This window comes from Cheilinus undulatus, linkage group 10 (genome assembly GCF_018320785.1).
Source record: "Cheilinus undulatus linkage group 10, ASM1832078v1, whole genome shotgun sequence".
Taxonomy (NCBI): domain Eukaryota; kingdom Metazoa; phylum Chordata; class Actinopteri; order Labriformes; family Labridae; genus Cheilinus; species Cheilinus undulatus.
The window spans coordinates 44,254,369-44,273,774 of NC_054874.1; positions in this window are offsets into that span (position 1 = coordinate 44,254,369).

The window sequence follows — 19,406 nt, forward strand, 5'->3', positions numbered from 1 at the left end:
ATATCACAAAACCATTGCATTTGTAGTAGGAAAGAGCCTACCAACATCAGCTCTCAATATTTTATCATTAGGCTGGTGGCTGGTGTTCATTTCCATCTCTGATCATGTCATCACAGCTGGCCTGTATGGAACTTATCTCTTTAGAAGCTGCAGTTGGAGACTTTAATGTCTGCTCCTAAGGGACTGAACAGAGCTCGGGGCAAAGGCAGATAAGAGAAACATATTCTGATTCACTCATTCTGATGAAGCATAATTGAGTCCATTCAGGAGGCTCAGATATAAGCACGATGCCTGCAGACCTCAGTGTAGTATTACATTAGCTGGAGAGGACTGGGAGAGCAGCCACCGCTGTTCCTGCTTCAGACAAGGCCAAATTAGTATTTGCATAATAATAATGGTTAGCTTTTGTTGACCCGCACTGAGGACTAAATGTGTGGGATTTAGGACATTAACCAAACACAGTTTGTCAGTCATCTTCTTGATTGTTTCCCCTAGTTATTTAGAAGAATAGACAAGCCAACATTTGAATTTATGCAGAGCTGAATATTATCTCATTTAGGCGATGCATTAACCAGGATTTATATCTGTTTTGGCATTCAGATACTTTTGCCAGATAATTTTGCCAGATTTCAACCCATTGTCATCACTTTCTCCCACCAATTTCACCAAAATTAACACGTTTTTGCCACTTAAAACCCATTTTTGGTCAGTTTTAAACCCTTTCCACCACAATTTTCTACCTCTTTTTGCCACTACTAAACCAAATCGTGCCACTTTCTGCCTATTGTTGGCTCTGCTGACCCTTTATTTCCACTATTAAGCCCTCTTCACCACTTTTTACGCCACATATCATAATTTCTGCCCTTTTTTTTGCCAATTTATATCAATTTTTCATCCCATTTCACCAAATTTCCAGCTATTTTTGCTACTGTAATGCCTTTTCAGCCACTTTTTTAACCACCTTTTACCACTTAATATCCCCATTTTTGCTACTTGCTACTTTTTTTTTTTTTTTTTTTTTTTTGCAATTTTTTAATCTAATTTTTGGCACTTCTAACCAATTTCTGCTACTTTAAAAGTCCAATTTCACCACCTTATGGTCAAGCACTCTGTTGAAATAGGATGGACACAACTCTCCTTGTTGAAAGTCATTACACTATTATAGCAGCTCTGGACCTATGGTTTAAAGGTGACAGTTTTTCATTGTTCCTTTTATAAGCATGTGTAGCTCCTGATCAACTGTAAAATAGAGGAGCCAAGAATAATCATTTTTTAAGAAAAGTAAACAGCACAGGAGGAAGAATGCCAAATCTAATTTTTAATAGACATGTGAATTTCAGCACAGGGGGCTTGAATATGCTCTCTGTTTTCTTTGATACATTCGCATGGAAGATGATTACACTGAGCCCTGAAGAGACAAAGCATTTCTAATCACACACTATGCATCTGATAGGCAAATAGGTTACAGCTGAGTTCTCTTTGATCAAGCAAAGAGACACAACACGACTTAAAAAAAAAAAAAAACAGTAAGATACAGGCAATGAATATTCATCAGTCTCAAAACATATCATGATTTTCATCACCATGGGAACCTCTTACTATAGCACTGCTTTTGAGTTTTGAGGAGAGAGGAGAAAACACAAAAACTCCTTTTTACAAATATGTGTCATCCCCCTTGTGATGAAATTGGATGTTTGCCTGGGCAAGCTTAAACAGGCTCTCTCTTTGAGTATCTCTGTGAATACATGAAGGAGCTTTTCAGTGTGCGACCTTGGTAAAAGATTGCATCTAGTATATCAGCAAGGATCATCTTACACCACAGAGCACACGGTTTTCCATACTAGATATATTTGTTTTTGATTGCAGGGAGTATTTTAACCAGATAAGACTGATAGACTGTCTCACACATCCATACAAAGCGTTTGGGGAGGGCAGGACTTTGAAAAAAATTCTCAGAAGGTGATTGGACAAATGTTCAGTCTGTCAAAGTCATGACGGGCCAATCAGAGTGACACGAAGAAAATAAGGTTGAAGACATGCTAGTACTAACTTCAGCTTGATAGACAGGCACTGTCAAAGTTTATGATATTGTATGATATTAAATTTTGCTGCCAGCGTAAATAAAGAACATGTTTGTTGAATGAGAGTGTTGGATGACTTCTTGGTTTACGTGTAGACTAACCCCGAATTTCCATATACAGCGTGCGCGCCAGGCACCGAAGCGCTGCAGGTTTGCTCCGACCAAAAGGTGAGCGACCTCGTCCACTGGAAGTGAGTCTAGAGCGCTACGCCGCGGTGCCCAAGCCGCAAGCCATGTCAAAAGCGGACTACTTTACCTTTTGGGGTTAATTTTTCATCCTTTCCAGTATAAGTCCATGATATTATTGCTTTCTCCATTGAGTGAGTACATTAGGAAGTTAAAAGGTTAATGTTTGCTTAAGGGATCTGTGGTTTTATGCAAAATTCTTTGGCTAAATATCCCCAAAAGCTAACTTTCCCTCGTCAACTTTCCCTCGTCAATGTAGCTCTGTGACCCACTGACCTCTCGGTGACCCTTTGCTCTCGCTGCAGGATGAGATGTAATGTTGATGGTTTACGATCGGGAGTCCATGCATTGTGTTTTATTTTGAAAGAACCGGATGTTCTACGCTTGTGACCTCCATGTTTGGTGCTTTCTGAATGACAGTAAATTTAAGAGGTTTGGCAGCGGCTGGCGCTGAAATAGACCTGCAGTGTTTTTGAAACGGAGCGGAGTGAAGTGCCGCTCCAGGCACGCGCCGCTGCCAGTCTAGAGCACTGGCTATGAAAATGCTCTGATAGACTAGAGCAGGGCAAGGACTCCCTTGTAAAAGAGATTTTTATATCTCAATGGGAATAAATCCTAGTTAAATAAAGGTTAAATAGAGAGGGAGCAAATTCTGCAGTACAATTCGCCGGCGATTCACAGGTAAGAGTGAAACAGAAACTGTGCACATGCTTCAGGCTTTTTTCCATGGTGACAAAGGGGAAAGTGGGATAGAGCAGGTTTCTCTTAGTGATGTATTACCTTTATGAAAAATGTAACAGACTAAAGATTACTTGAATTGCTAAATGAATGAATCTTGTAAAACAATCTGAGTATTTTTTGAGATTACATTTTAACCTGTTAAGCCAGGTACACACTGTGTGATTTTCCTCCAATTCAGCCAACAATTTTGAGTCACATGACTTACTTTGAAGTCGGGCCGACTTTCAGTCGGACTGGGCATCGTGTGTCGTGTTGTGTACAGGGGCCTGACGACGGCCTGACGACGGCCTGACTACGACCCAATGACCTGCTCCTGACTGGTCGGATGGATTTCTGGTATGTTTGATTTTTTGGTCGTATGACTCCAGACACTTCACTGTGAGAGCAGAAACACGAGCAAAATAAACAACTTGGGGGATTGTTTTTTTTTGTAAACTGTCAGACAGCGTCCTAAATTACCATGACAACAGCGTGAATGGCTTTCTGATGCATGCCCCCTATGATGAAGGAAATAGCCTACATGAGCAGGAAATATTCCTATTCCTATACTGTTTGTGTGTGGGACAGAGATAGAGAGGGGGAGAGAGAGAGAAGGTGAGTAGTGGGGTGGGGGGAGGATATGACTAAAACCACTCCCCCCTCAGTTTGTGAAACTCTTTAAAAAGAATACTGCAGATTCTTGTCGCAGTCTGTCCCGACTTCACTAGTACAGTGTGAGCACACAACGCGATTGTCATCCACTGAAAGCGATTCAGTCGCCCAGTATGAGCTGACATTCTGCCAAGACTGTCAAATGGTCGGCTTGAAATCCCACAGTGTAGTCAAAGCTCAAGTGTTACACTCTGTTAAGGCCCGATTAAACCCCCTTTATGTACGAAAATGTATACGTCCTTTTCAAACGATGTTACGGTCATTGCTCACATACTTCCATGCGTCCTTTACATTGGCATGGATGTTAAGAATCAAGAATCAAGAATCCTTTATTGTCATTATGTGAGAACATAATGAAATTTTGGGTGGTAGCCACCTGGGGGGGCCGCCCAAGAGTCAAAAGTGTATGAGGACAACAACAAACTCAAAAACAAATGACTGTGGAGGAGGTATTGATAATGTGCCTCTTGCATAAAAGACAAAAACGGAGGCAGCAGCATTTCTAATCAAATCGCACAACTTTTCCTCAAAAAGTTCCACCATTGTTATTTCTTCTTCGTGTTTCACTAGAACTACATATTGGGAAGTGACAGCAACACTGCCCCCACGGTTTCCAGTGGTACTGCTCCGTTTGGCCCTTATCTGTAAGCTTTATGGAAATGTGCAGAAATACAGACGAAATGAACCTGGAGCATGGACAGAAGGCTTCGTCCATATCCTGATCCGTATTTAACGGTGAGCATAAATGGGCCTTTAGATGTTGCATCAGCCGACATAGTTTTGAAGTAGGCTTAAGTTATAACTTCAATATTCCACCTACCTCTTAGCAGGTTTTAAGATGGATAGAGGTTTTCAAAGATGGGATAAATGAGTTTAGTTTCAGTCAATTCACAAAACCAACAAAAATGCAGACACAATCAATAGCCTCATTCACCAATATCTTACTAGGAGTTTTCTTAAATACATTTCTCCTGATTAGCAGAGAGAAACATCCTTTTTATGGTCATAAAAGGGGGTTGAGCAGCATGAGGGCAGTGTGCAAACATCAGGTGAGATCATGATTGTCGAGGATTACCTGCAGCCGGGACGGCGAACGAGCTGCAGCCTTGACTGTTCATGAGTGATGGTAGCTGAATTAAAACTTAAGTAAGTGTGGTTCAAATTTCCTCCATGTTTTACTCAGTCTTGCTATTTTTGAGTAAAATATTTTTAACTCTAAAAAAATTAGTCCCCAGACTAACCTTATTTCACCATGGGTAAACAAGTGACACATTTAAAGTACAGATCAGCTTTAAATGTAGGGTTCAGTGCAGAGTGTTCACAGAACTGAAGACATAACCCAGCTGCAGATGGATACCTGTCTGTATGTGAAAAGGACTACAAGTATTCTCTAGAAAAAAAACAAAACAAATAATAAACATGAATTTGCAGATTGCTCTGGGTTATTTGCTGCTTTGACTATCTAGGATTTAAAGTAAAAAATGCAAATCTCATTGGGAGATATTCAAATAATAACCTTGCTCTACCTTGCAGATATGCTTGTCTGATGTGCAGATCAATTCAGATTCAAACCACCTGCATCATGTAGTGAGAGAGCAGGCAAACACTGTCTGACAGAGAGAGAGAGTGGGGAGGCAGAAATGTTGTCCTGTCACATTCATTAGAGCCTTAAGGTCATGGAGGCTATCATCACACCCACTTTATTTGATTTGGGCAGAAGGGTGAAATCTTGTTATACCTTGTAATGAGCAGAAAATAGTATCCAGAACCCACAGAGACGGTGCAGGTCTGTCTGGCACCTTATGTTCCTGACATTTGTGTCCCTGCTCAGGCTGCTGACGCTGGGACGGAGATGAGGTTGGGGACACAGAAAGCTACAGGGACACTCTCACCCAAACTGAGGACGTGTCTTCCTTTGCTTGTTTTTTTCACCGCTGAGACGACCAGCAGACAGAGTACAGGCTGCTAATGAGGGCGAAGCCCACTCACCGTGACTTCCAGCTCATAGTGAAGGTCGCCGCTGTTACCGGAGCGCACATTGGAATAAGTAAAAGAATGGATGTTCAGGCAAATGAAAATGATTGGCCTTCTCTCTGGGAGAGCTTCAACCAAATTTAAAATACAGCAGGAACCTATTTTTGACATTTACTCATTAGTTTACCATGACTAATGCAGCATCAGTATCACAGCAGCTCTGGGGGCTCATCCGGCCTCCACAAGATCTTTAAAAAAATCACTTTAATTTTTTAAACGGAGGTGTTTTTGGAGCTTCTTTTTACTAAATGAAAGGTACGACTACCCACAGTACTGAGTGGAGATGGGCTTTCGCGGTAGAATTTTAATGTACTTTGGGATATCAAAGAACTGAATAGCGGGCTCTGACAGATTGGCTAATGTATGCCATTAGTGCTGAAATGAGGAGAGAGAGACATGATGGGATAAAACATTAAAAAGAAAAACAGATGAACCCACCTAAAAGAGAGGGAACAATGCTGCTGCTTTTAGGACTGAAAGCTCAGTGGATCTGTCAGGTAATACCTCTGAATTATCAGTCTAACTCTGAAATACAGATGTTCTATGAGATGTTTAGTGCAGCTGTGGCTCAGGAGGTTGAGTGGGTGCTGGGGTCTGAGGGTTGAATGGTTCTTTCTACACTGCCCATCAAAAAAAGGCCATTTGCATTCATCCACTCTGGCATCGTTTCAATAAGCTTCTGCAATGTCACAAAATTTGTTCCAACCCAGAGTTGCATTAACTTTTTGCTAAGATCTTGTATTGATGATGGGAGAGTCACACATCCCAAAGATTTCTAGTGGTGTTAAGGTCTGGACTCTGTGTTGGCCAATCCATGAGTGAAAATGATGTCTCATGCTCCCTGAACCACTCTTTCACAATCTGAGCCAGATGAATCCTGGCATTGTCATCTTGCCATCAGGGAAGAAAACATCCATTGATGGAATAACCTGGTCATTTAGTATATTCAGGTAGTCAGCTGACCTCATTCTTTGGACCAACTGCAGCAACCCCAGATCATAGCTCTGCCCCCACAGGCTTGTATCATAGGCACTCATCATGACGGGAGCATCGCTTCATCCACCTCTCTTCTTACCCTGATGCACCCTTCACTCTGGTACAGGGTAAATCTGGACTCATTAGACCACGTGATCTTCCATTGCTCCAGCATCTAATCTTTATGCTTTGTAGCAAGTTGAAGCCCTTTTTTCCTGATTAGCTTCACTGATAAGTGGTTTTCTTAAGGCTACACAGCTGTTCAGTCCCAATCCCTTGAGTTCCCTTCACATTGTGCTTGTGGAAATGCTCTTACTTTCACTAATAAACATAGCCGTGAGTACTACTATTGTTTATTATGATCTGATTTCAGTGATCACCGATCACGATCATTAAGATTTTTTTCTGACCACATTTCTTACTCGAAGATGATGGTTCCCCACTATCCTTTCAGTTCTTAATAATGCATTGGACAGTTCTTTATCCAATTTGAGTAGTTTCAGCAGTTTCCATAGTTGTTTCTTTGCTTGATGCATGCCAATAATTTCACCTTTCTGAAACAGATTAACATCTTAAGAAATCTGAAATAACTTTCTAACATGTTTAGAGTTTTGTAACGACGTTGTGATGTTTGCAGTAAGTTTAAGTCGTGCTTTGTGAAGAGTAAGTTTGCTAGTAAGCGAGCCCTTGCTCGGTGCTGCAGGAAGACCCGTAGCTGCGCTGCATGCAGCATGGTCTGCACTGGTCTTATGTTTCTCATGTGAACTGATACAGAAACGTGTTCAAAGATGTTTACTGTCTCATATAAGACACGCACACACACACCCCTGCACACCCCACACACACACACCCACACACACATATATATATATATAAATATATATATATATATATATATAGGAAACAGCACAGAATCACTCTCTTGATCATTTCCCCCTATTTCAGTGTGACATACTCACTGCATTGGTTAGAGTTAAATAACTAGTTGCCGGCTGAAACATAATCATCCCTGCAGTAATTATGCATCGGGAGGCTCTTACATATTTGTTTAGTTAAATCCAGGTGGTGACTGTTTTTTTTGGACAGGCAGTGAAGTTCAAGGAGATCATGCCGGAAATATATTTGCTGTTAACTTTGCAAACACCAATGCAGTCAGGAGGAAATGTCAAATAAGTTTTACCTCAATAAATCTTCCTACAGGTGACCTGGTTCACTGTGTAAAAAGTCAGAATTAAAGCATTCTGTACAAAATAATTGCTCATCCAAGACAAGATTTTTTTATTCTTCCTGTGGTTGATGACGCCACTACTTGGATTTAGGGCTTGACATAATCTGGATAAATGATGTATCCATTTACAGTCTGCACATTACATTTCTAGAACATTCTTTCATTTCGTCAAGCAGATGCTCTGCCTTTTGAGATGGGTCTGACAAATGTAATGTTGGAGAAAGCGGAGCGAGAGTGCAGGAAAATGATCAGCATGTGCAAAGTGATGCTGTGAGTGCTGGCCTCTTCATCAGATGTCTGCACTTTCAAAGGTCAAGCATGCAGGTGTTAATCTAATCACACTCCTTTGGAACATTATGCACTGTCCAATTCTGTTATTTTCTTCATACTTTGGATCCTGACTAAAGAACAAGATGCATATTTAACTGTTCTATCTGTTCTTTTGGAGAGTTTAAAAGCTTTTGTTTGAAGTGCAGCAAAGAAAGAAAACAGCAGAACTCCACGCTCACAGAGCTGGTTTATAACCTTTGAGAACTTTTTTAACCAACTTGATTTATTGATGTTAGAAATTCCTCTCAGATTTGATATATTGGGTTGAAAGCACTCCCTCCAGCACACCTGTGGCCCACACAGGCTCCCTGTAAGCCCACAAAAGCTATCGTTAAATATTCAACTTCTCTATTAATGCAGAATGAGGGCATGGTGTGCAAACAAAGGCAAACCTCCTCTGTGCTCAAGATTGAACATTTTAATTAAACTGGCTTGGGGAGAAAGGAACCTTAATGCATCACTGGGTGGTTGGTTATTTGTTATCCGTGATGAAAGATTTCTCAGAGCCTTTTTTGTGTATAGAAATCTTTTTTTCAAGGCTGGCTGTGTGTTTAGAAACCAGATTTTTTACTTTTGAATTTTATTCAAATGAAAAAGTCCTCAATGGCTTGCATACTTTGCATAATCTCTGCTATGTTCACAGTTTTTGTTCTTCTAAAAGCACATGAAAGTTTCTGAAATGTTTGCTGACCTTAACTGGCCTTTCCTCCTGTTTGCCAGGACTATTTCTGTCTTTGTCTGGGAACCGGCCAAAATGAGTCAGCCCCTGATCAAACGTTTTATTTTTACCATCAGTGGCCCCAGAACCCGCTGAGGTTGACTGCAGTGCAGCCACAGCCGATTCGGTTTCATGCTGGGATGCATGAGGAGTGGAGGAAAGTTTACTTACAATCAAGAAGTTTCAAAAGAACAGAACCTGACACCTCTTCAGCGCTCTGATCTCAGGTCTGATTACCTTTTATCGGTATGATTCAGCAGCTTCAAACTGCAGCCTGCTTTGGAGAAAGTTACCACAGGAGAACTTAATTCCTTCAGCTTTTCAGACTTATGCAAGCTTAAGCAAGACTGAAGGAGAGGCAGATGGGATTCAATCAAATATACATGTAAAGGAAAAATAGTACTTTTTGTGAAACTATACAAGAGCACAGATGGAAAGCTGCAATCTGAATTTACTTGAAACTCTTGCCAAAAATACAGTACCTATAAAAAAAATATTCACTTCCTTTGGTGTTTTACCCTTTTACTGATTTTATAAATCAATCATGGTCAATATAATTTGGCTTTTTGACAAAAAAAAAAAATCACAAAACCCTCTTAAAGGTCAATGTGAAAACAGATTTCTATAAAGTAAATGCCAATTAAATAAAAATGTAATGCAAATAAGTGACTGCGTTAATATTCAACCCCTTGGGCTGGGTATTTAGTACCTTTGGCTGCTATCAGCAATGATCTGTGTGGATAGGTCTCACTCAGGCTTGCACAGCTGGACACTGCAATTTTAAACTTTTTCTATGCAAAACTGCTCAAGCTCTTTCAGGTTGGCTCTGGTGTAAATATCCCATTTCAAGTCCTGGAACAAATTCTCTATTGGATTGAGGTCTGGGTTTTGACTCGGCCACTCCAGAACATTCACCTTGTTGTCTTAAAACCATTTCTGCGTAGCTTTCTCTGTATGCTTCAGATCATTGTCATTGGAAAGTAAATCTTCTCACAAGCTGCGTTCTCTTACAGGCTGAATAGGATTGTCCTCCAGGATTTTCCTATATTTTGCTGCATTGATTTTATCCTACACCTTTACAAGCCTTCCAAGAAGCACCCCCACAGTATGATGCTGCCACCACCGTGCTTCCCAGTGGGCATGGTGTGTTTGTGGTGATGTGCATTGTTTTTTGTGTTCGTCAATGTCTGATGGCTAAAAAGCATCATTTTGGTCCCACCAGACCAAAGTACTTTTTCTGTGTGACCATGAAGTCCCCCACATGCCTTTTGTCTGGTAATACTCGAGCACTGTCTAGTGCTCTATTCATAAATGCACATGTAAAATAAAACTCAGTCTACAGTCTGAGGGGAAGATCCACAAAGAATGATTGAACCATTATTGCATGGTGCTAAAAGCACTTAGATTTGCTCAATATTTGCACAGCTCTTTTTGTGCACTGCTAAAGAATGTACTCTTGTTGTGTTCGGTAGTGTAGTAGGACCCAGAATGCGGAAACGGAGGAGCAGGTTTAAACAGTTTTATTGTGCAGGTAAGTGAACAAGGGAGGGGGGATTCCGGGATTCCAAGAGTCCAGGTGAGAGAGTGAGCTGCTGCTGGCTGCGGTGATCTGGGCTGGAGGCACTGGAAGAAGAGGAGAGGCACGTTAGAGGTAAGTTCACAAATATTCAAGCACTGGAAATCACTGAAAACAATCATCAAAAAGCACTGGAAACTTCTCTGACGATCTAGTGAGCCTGGAGCTGGAGTTACCATGAGGTAAGGTCTGCAAGACTCAGGCGCTGTAGAGAGCTGCAGCCGATCTTAAGTAGTGTCCGTCAAATGAGTGATTCGCTGCAGGTGTGGACTCTCCACAGCACCGGGGGGGAGGGGTGGATGCCTCAGGGAGAGCAGAGTAAAGTTAGCAGCCAGCACGAGACTCCGGAAACCGGAAGTTAACCAAAGTAAAACAATGAATACAAATTAAAACACCACAACTCTATTCATATGCCACTAACACACCCAACAAGTTTGACACCCGAGTGCCCTGGGAGTATGTATTACCACAGGCCAAGAGACACACCAGTGGCTTTGCACTTGAAAGACAGAATGATAAAGAAACTTAGCACACATAAAAATGACCAGACTGAGAACTCTGAGTATTTTCAGAAATGTGAAGTGAAATGCATGCATGTTGGCAAATTAGATGATTTAACCTGGGTTCATCTGCACCACTTTTACTGCTTGTAGCAGTGAGCAATTGAGAATTAGTAATAGCACCAAGGCTTTTTTTGCATATGAGAGGTGCAATTCTGGACCTAATTTTTGAACATTCCCTTATGTACATGGATGTTATAGAACAGTTGAGTGTGGTAGTTTTTTGACTCAGACAATCTTTTTTTTGCCATTGCACAAAAGCAGTGCTATTCTGTTGAAATCTGGCCCTGATTTTTTTAAAATTGAAACAATTATGTGGGCTGCACGGCAGTGCAGGGGTTAGTGCTGTTGCCTTACAGCAAGAAGGTCCCTGGTTCGCTTTCCGGTCAGGGCCTTTCTGTGCAGAGTTTGCATGTTCTCCCTGTGCATGTGTTGGTTCTCTCGGGGTACTACGGCTTCCTCCCACCACCAAAAACATGCTCATCAGGTTAATTGGTGACTCTAAATTGACTGTAGGTGTGAGTGTGAGTGTGTTTGTCTGACTCTATATACCAGCCCTGCGATTGAATGGTGACCAGTCCAGGTTGTACCCCACCTCTCACCCAGTGACAGCTCCAGCCCCCCCCCCCGTGACCCCGAATGGGATAAGCGCTATAGAAAATGGATGGATGAAACATGTTTAGTTTGTAAGTGAAAATGTGGTATTTCTTTTAGTGTGCCTTACTGTGTGCATTCCCTGACAGATGCCTCTGACCTTGAGAGTATCCCAAAAACATCTAATGATATTGTAGTAACAATGATTTGTGCAGACCTGTAATAAATAACATACAATGTGTGATAAAGGGTCACAGTAAAGCTCAGTGGTATTAAAGATGTAGTGAGTCTTTCACATTAAGTCCCAAGGAGCTTGCACCATGTGTACCCATGGTAACCTGGTGGTAAAATTCAACCTACAGAGGAGGAGTTTGAGGTTGAACCAGATTCAACCAGACTTTTTTTGATGAGTCTGCATTTAACTACCAAGAGAATAACATATTTGTAGTATTGAAATGACGTATCGATAACATACAAGTACTCCAGAACCATAAATTGCTGAATATGCAATATAACTTGACAATCATGGACTAAGGGATGGTGTATGTTGTAGATAAAGGGAAGTTTTACTGATAATAGGAGCTGCAGGATTGGACTATAAATCATTTGTTTGATTTTCTCTAGTGTCTCCTTGTTTGGACTCTAAGGTCTTTCTCTGAAATATATATATTTTTTTAAAATCAAGAACTGATAATGAAATTCCACCTACACTGAAGCTTCATTTTCCAATGCTGGCCATATCTGATGTTATTTTTAGAATTTGCTGTGAGCCAATTAAAAAAGGACCATGGGCTGCAGATTGGACACCCCTGGTGTGAAATAGAAGATTTCTGTAAAGACCAGTGTGGTCTGGCTCCACTAACTTGTCTTAACTTTGTCTTCTTTAACTACCCCATTCTCTTTCTCAGTGTTTTGCAGCATAAGCACCATTAGCTAATGGAAAAGCTATTTACAGAAAATATAATGCACTACAGATACTAAATAGCTACACTAATAAGTGCATGCAGGTGCTGACGGGACAATTGAAATGGTTTTAAATTTGTGGCCATGCAGCCTTACACATGTCACAGATTCACCTGGCCATGTTTCTGTTTGGATAGAAAACTGACCATTGCAGGCAGAAAGCAATAAGATACTCAGCATGGATTCCAAGATCAGACTTTTAATATTTTTGTTCCATGCCCAGTCAAGTGAGTTATGAAGGTAAATGAGGCAGTAACATACTGTAGCCTTTATGAACTAAAACATAGAGCAACGACTATCAATTAGGTTTCCTCACATTCATCAAAGATGTGTTCCTTCAGCACTTCAAACCTTGACTCTCCTTTCATGTCATTTCTTCAAACGGTCGGTAAAGTCTGGGAAAATGTAGCAGCACAGCTTTATCCTGTATTTATTTTATTCTCCTGTGTCTGACTGTGAGTCAGTCCCTGAAGTGTTGCTGATGATATTTGATCCTCCATGACACCACCGTGGTGTCTTAATAAACTTTAAGTGAACCTACTGTTCGAAAAATCATCTAACCGCATTTGAAATCTGAGGGGAAATCTCTGAGCCCTGAAATATTAACACAGCAGCACTTTAAAACACAGAATTTATTGGGTGAGAAAGTTACACATTCTTACAGTTAAGACCTGAAAAATGAGGTGACTTTGGAGACTGAAGATGAAAAGTTCAACAGAGAAATAATACAGTTGCTCCTTGACATTTTTGAAAGCTGGTGCCGTTCAACTAGACAGATTTTTTTGCACCATATTTCCCTGAGGCTCCATTTTATATAAACCAAATATTGAAAAGTGCAAAAGGCCAGAGCTGAAGTGTCTTTAGGGGGAGAAGGCACCTGTTTCAGACTCAGGTAAGAGTGGAACAGTAGAAAAGGGCAAGAAGAAGTTTGAGAGAAAGCTCAGCCCAAGGTACTGCAGTAAAGCTCTTTATTCAGATACACAGCCCAACGTTGGTTCAGTTTCAGTTTTTCCCTTTTTTTATTTTAAGATGATGTCTTTGAATGAGAACACTTTTGTTTGGAAAGTTTGTTGGTTCACCTTGAGTTGGACTTTTGTGACAAAACTCTTGCCTCTTTATACAGCATCTCAGATTAGGCAAGGCCATCTGTTTTTAATGTCGGTGCAAAGCTAATAGTAGAGAGACAGTTCACATGAAAAAACATGAATGTAACACAGTTAAGTGTCTTTAGCAAAACATGAAAAAACTAAAGAAATGGCTGTCCTGTCAGGGTGAACACAGAGCTGAGAACAACAAACCTAAAGGGGGTTTAAAGGCACTCTCTTAAGGTTGTTTGCTGCCACATGATCTCGATAACATCGAGAGAAAGACTCCTTCAGACTCTCGTCTAAGAAGTTAGCTGTGCACCTTTTAACAGCTTTTCTCCCTCATTTTGTCAGAAACAGGATTTTATATATAAACGATATTCTATTAAGCAAATAAGCCTTGTAGGGTTTGGGACCATGTTGTGGTGTTTTAATTTGTATTCATTGATTTATTTTGGTAACTTCCGGTTTCCGGAGTCTCGTGCTGGCTGCTAACTTTACTCTGCTCTCCCTGAGGCATCCACCCCTCCCCCCCGGTGCTGTGGAGAGTCCACACCTGCAGCAAATCACTCATTTGACGGGCACTACTTAAGATCGGCTGCAGCTCTCTACAGCGCCTGAGTCTTGCAGACCTTACCTCACAGTAAACTCCAGCTCCAGGCTCACTCTCTCTCGAGATCTTCAGAGAAGTTTCCAGTGCTCTTGTTGATGATTGTTATCAGTGATTTCCAGTGCTTGATTTTTTGTGAACTTACCTCTAATGTGCCTCTCCTCTTCTTCCAGTGCCTCCAGCCCAGATCACCGCAGCCAGCACCAGCGCACTCTCTCACTCACCTGGACTCTTGGAATCCCCCCTCCCTTATTCACCTACCTGCACAATAAAACTGTTTAAAGCTGCTCCTCCGTTTCCGCATTCTGGGTCCAACTACACCTCCTTACATAACACATGTCTTGATGTGCTGCTAAGAAACAAGACAATTCTACAAAATGGCTCTTTTCTATGAACCACAGGAGCTGGCCAGTACCAAATGAATAACTGCTTGAGAGCCTAAAGAATGCAGTGTTAATTTTAGTCTTAGTCTTAGTCTTTAAATGAAATGTATTTTATTTTTAGTCACATTTTAGTCATTTCTATCCTTTTTAGTTTTAGTCTAGTTTTAGTCCATAAAAAGTCTTCACATTTTAGTCTTTACTTTTAGTCCAAGCATTTATTCTCTTCCCTAAATCTGGTACCAAATCATGCTAGTGTGTTCTCTGCACTCTGCCAAACCTGGGGTCCCTGCTTTCGACAGCTGAGAGGCAGAATAATTACAGCTACTTTGTTTTTTGACAGATTTACCCACAGTGGGGAAAAATCACAGATTTTGAATGTCCGACAAGTTTTAGTTTTAGTTTTAGTTTTAATTTTAGTCATCTTGATGAAAACTAAACTTAGTTTTGTCAGTTTTAGTCATAACAGATCTTTTTTTGTTAGTCTTAGTCTAGTTTTGTCATGGAAAAAAGGCTGTCGACGAACATTTTTAGTCATAGTTTTAGTTGATGAAATTAACACTGAAAGAATGGCCCTTTTCACCGAGCTCAGCCAGATGAACTGGGTTTCTAAAAAGATACTGATTCCCCATTACCACATGCAAGGCTGGATTGACATCATCTTAGGAATCTGGATCAAAACTGTGACAGACTAGACTGGACCACACTGGTCAGCCTGGTGGAAACGGTCCATGCACCAGCGATGTCTGACTCTACTCCTGTGGATTTTAGGTGGAGGCTTCTGATTCTAATCTGCTGTCATCTCTTGTTGAGCTTTGTAAACTTTGTTTGCTTTAATGTGGCACTACTTTCAGGACTCAGAGGTAGCTAGTAAAACCCTCATGTCGTATGATGATCGGTGGTGTAATGCAGGGTATTCAGATTATACCCTCTTATTCTTTAGTCTCCTTTGACTATATTGACTTCCCTGTCCCCTCTGGTGCACATTATTCATTAATATGCAGCTTTTTTAAAAGATGATGAAGGCATCTTTTTAAGGCCTTCTTTGATTGGCTGGGCAAGAATAAAAGGCATAGGCCAATCAGAGGCTAAGTATGGAGGGTTATACTCTGAGGTTAGGTGAGATATCTGGAGTCGTCAAAGACACTGGCACCGCTTGTTTCTATCAGCTTGCTTTCCTCATCATCAGTACATAATGATCCTTAACAGTATACCAACCTCTGCAGGCTCCACCGCATCAGTGGTGATGAACCAGGCATGAACATTAATATTTGTCACCAGTGCTCATTTATTATGATAACAACAGAGGCTTATTAGGTCTATCACAGACATTCTTGTAGTACTAAGTTCATTAAAGACATGCAACATTAGCAAACATGTAAACCAACATTTAGACTAACTGTTGGTTAACAAGGTTTACTATTGAGATCAATAGAGCTAATACCTGAACTGGTAAAGAATAACACTGTGAGCCAAAACAAAACAACTAAAAACAACTCAATGCCAGAAAGACAAAAAAAAAAAAATAGTTTTAAGGTCATATATTATGCAAAAATCACTTTTTCAGGCTGTTCTAACAAAAACATGTGCCCCTAGCCTGTCCACAATCCACCAAGAATCAGACCCCCCCCAGAAAATATGTGCTGAAACAAGTCATCCTCAGATTTCCCCCTCATGATGTCATGTGGGGAGTTAGCACTGCCCCTAGGTTTGGTTGGCTCTCCTCGCTTCAAAGACGATTTTGCCCTCCTCTCCTGATCCTCCTCTTAGCTGAGGATCAGGAGAGCCACATCCATTAAGCCACATCTATTTCCTGAGAGGGGCGTCATCAGAGGCAGAGTCAGACAGCTCACAAACATTTAAAGCTACAGACACAGAAACAGCCCTGTTTTGAGCAGGGTTGAAATAGAGGTGATTTTAGACATGCAAAACTCCAATACTGGTGTGTTTATTCAGAAACCACTTCACAAGCATGTTTTGGGGACCTCAGAGACCAATATAAACTTGTCTTAAAGGGGTAAAATATGTGACCTTTAAAGTGTTTTAGTGGAGCTTTTTACAGGGACAACATGGTGCAGACTACCTACAAGACCTCAGGGTCCTCTGCAGAGTCAGCCGAGGGCACTCATGTCACTCAAAGCACTAGTCTTAGAGAAAACTCACAGGAAATGATAGCAAATGCTGGCTATTGGAGTCACCGGCACCACTGACGAATTTAAAGATATTTAGCCTGCAGTACAGCTTTAGGCTAATCACCATTATCAAACTAAATGAACCCTGCTTTTCTAGATTTCCCTGTAGCATCACCTCTTTTGTACTCTTTTGCCCCTGCCTTGCTGTTTTTGTGTACTTGGATATAACATGAAATATTAATAATGTATGCAGCCACCTTGCTTTGCCTTCTTGCATGTATGTTTTGGCTTTCTTTGCGCTACATGAAATATTCATGTAACATATGATGCATTAACAAACCCTATTCTCTACCCCATGCTGTGAAATCCACTAGCATGAAATGGAATAGGGGTATTATATGTAAATAAATTAACATATCAAAACATGATGGCTAAAAAGAAGAACGGCACATTTACACTGAGTTGTATTAATGCTTTTTGGCACTGTGATGAATATGGATTACAGGGACAGCTGTTCACTTGCAGCTGCTCATAGTTTGTGCTTTTGTAATGATCAATGGCATATTTAAAGAAAAACATGAAAAAATCATCCATCCATGGAGGTTTAATAGGTAAGTAGGTAGAACAGAAGGGATTTTGCTATTTAGCCTCTTTGACTGACTGTTTTTGATTATTATCTCATAAATATGTTTTTCTATTTGTCTGGATATTTTTTTTTTCACTTCTTACTTTGTAAGATTACTTCCTGAGAAATTAAAATCCAGTGGCCTGCAAGGTCAAATGATTTGCAACGGCTGAAATAGAACAGATTGGAATAGAATGTCTTTTCTGTCATTGCACAAGTACAACAAAATTGAAATATAATCCTTATGGTGCCAGGAAACAATATAAATAAAAACATTAAAGACTATAAACTGCCATGTAAATATTCTAAAAGAAGATGGATGGATGTAGGGGGTGTAGAGCAGAGGGTTCACCAAACAGCCCTGAGGGAAGCCAGTGATGAAGCTGAGGGCTGTGGAGATGTAGGGGCCGACCCTCGCCCTCTGGTAGCAGTTGGACAAGAGGTCTTTAATCCATAAACAGATGGAGTCAGATTTCCCCAGTTCTGACAGTTTAGTCACCAGTCTGTCAGGGATGATGGTGTCAAAAGGTAAAGTGAAGTCCACAAAGGGCAGCTGTGCATAGCTCCCCTCACTCCAGGTGACACAGAGAAAGGTGGAGAGCTGTGGCGATGGCGTCTTCTGTGTACCTATTAGCTCCGTAGATGAGCTGGTGATGGTTAGACCTGGTGTGACAGGTGTGAATGCTACAGGACGGTAATTATTCAGGCAGCTGATGGTGCTCTTCTTTGGAATTTGGATGATTGTGCATGACTTCAGTGGCCTGAAACAGGGACTGGTAGAAGATCTCGGTGAAGACCCTGAAAGGTGATCCGCACAGTCCCTTAGCACCCGTCCAGAGATGCCATCAGGTCAGGGTTCACAGCCCCCAGATTGCACCTAACTTCATGCTCCTCCACTGTTAGGATGCACTGTGGCTGCCTCTGGCACCTCAAACCGGTCAAGAAGTGGTTCAGCTCCTCTGCCAGTGAGGCGTCACCATCAACGGCAGAGAGGTTGCAAGGTCTGTTGTCAGTCATATGCTTGGCAAACCTGCCAGGAGTTGTTGCTCTGGAAGCGGTTCTTAATCCTCCTGAAGGCCAAATGAACAATATTAAGAGAAATATGCAACATGCTGCAGACTACGAAGCATGTGCAAACATTAAAACCAAGTGCAATTGATGAAACAACATAATTATCATCAATGTATTGAAAACCATGAGGATATAAAAGATGTTAAACTGTGACTTGCTGTAGATTGCATTATAATGAGAGGTGCATGTTGCAGGTGGACTTCAGGTAGGCTTTACAGTAGTGTGGTGTCTGGTTTGGCATTCCAGTCCCTGTCTCTTGTGCTCTCAGCCCTACCACCACCCTAGCATCCACCTGTGGAGTCTTACAGGGGAGTAGAGATACTATTTCATCACTCCTTGAATTCTGCATGTAAAATAAATCTGCAAGGAGTGAGGAGGATGGAGCCTCGACACAAAACACAAACCCTGTTCTGCTGCAGGAAACGTTTTATATCTTTTATAAATGCGAGCTGTCAGGCTTAAATGTAAGTAGTTTCAGCCGTTCCCGATTGTTTACCCCTGTTAGCCACCACATAAATGGCATCCAAAGTATTTCCAACCCTGTTATGAGCCATCCTTTCACCCTGGCCTATTTTGTCCAGTTTGCTGTCACCTTGACACAGACCTGCATGAATGGATGGACTTATAATAAACTGCACTGAGAATACACACCAGTGTGTCTCAGTCCCTCCAGTCTGTGAGTGTCTACATGCTGTGGAAGCTCCCTGCAGAAATGATGATGCTTGTGCAGCCCACAATAACTCATCATCGCTCCAACAAAAGGACCTATTCATAGACTCCCACAAGACCATTAGATTTTACCAAACCATCTCTTTCACTTCAAGACAAGGAGCCAATTACACACCCCTCATACACATCTAATAAACT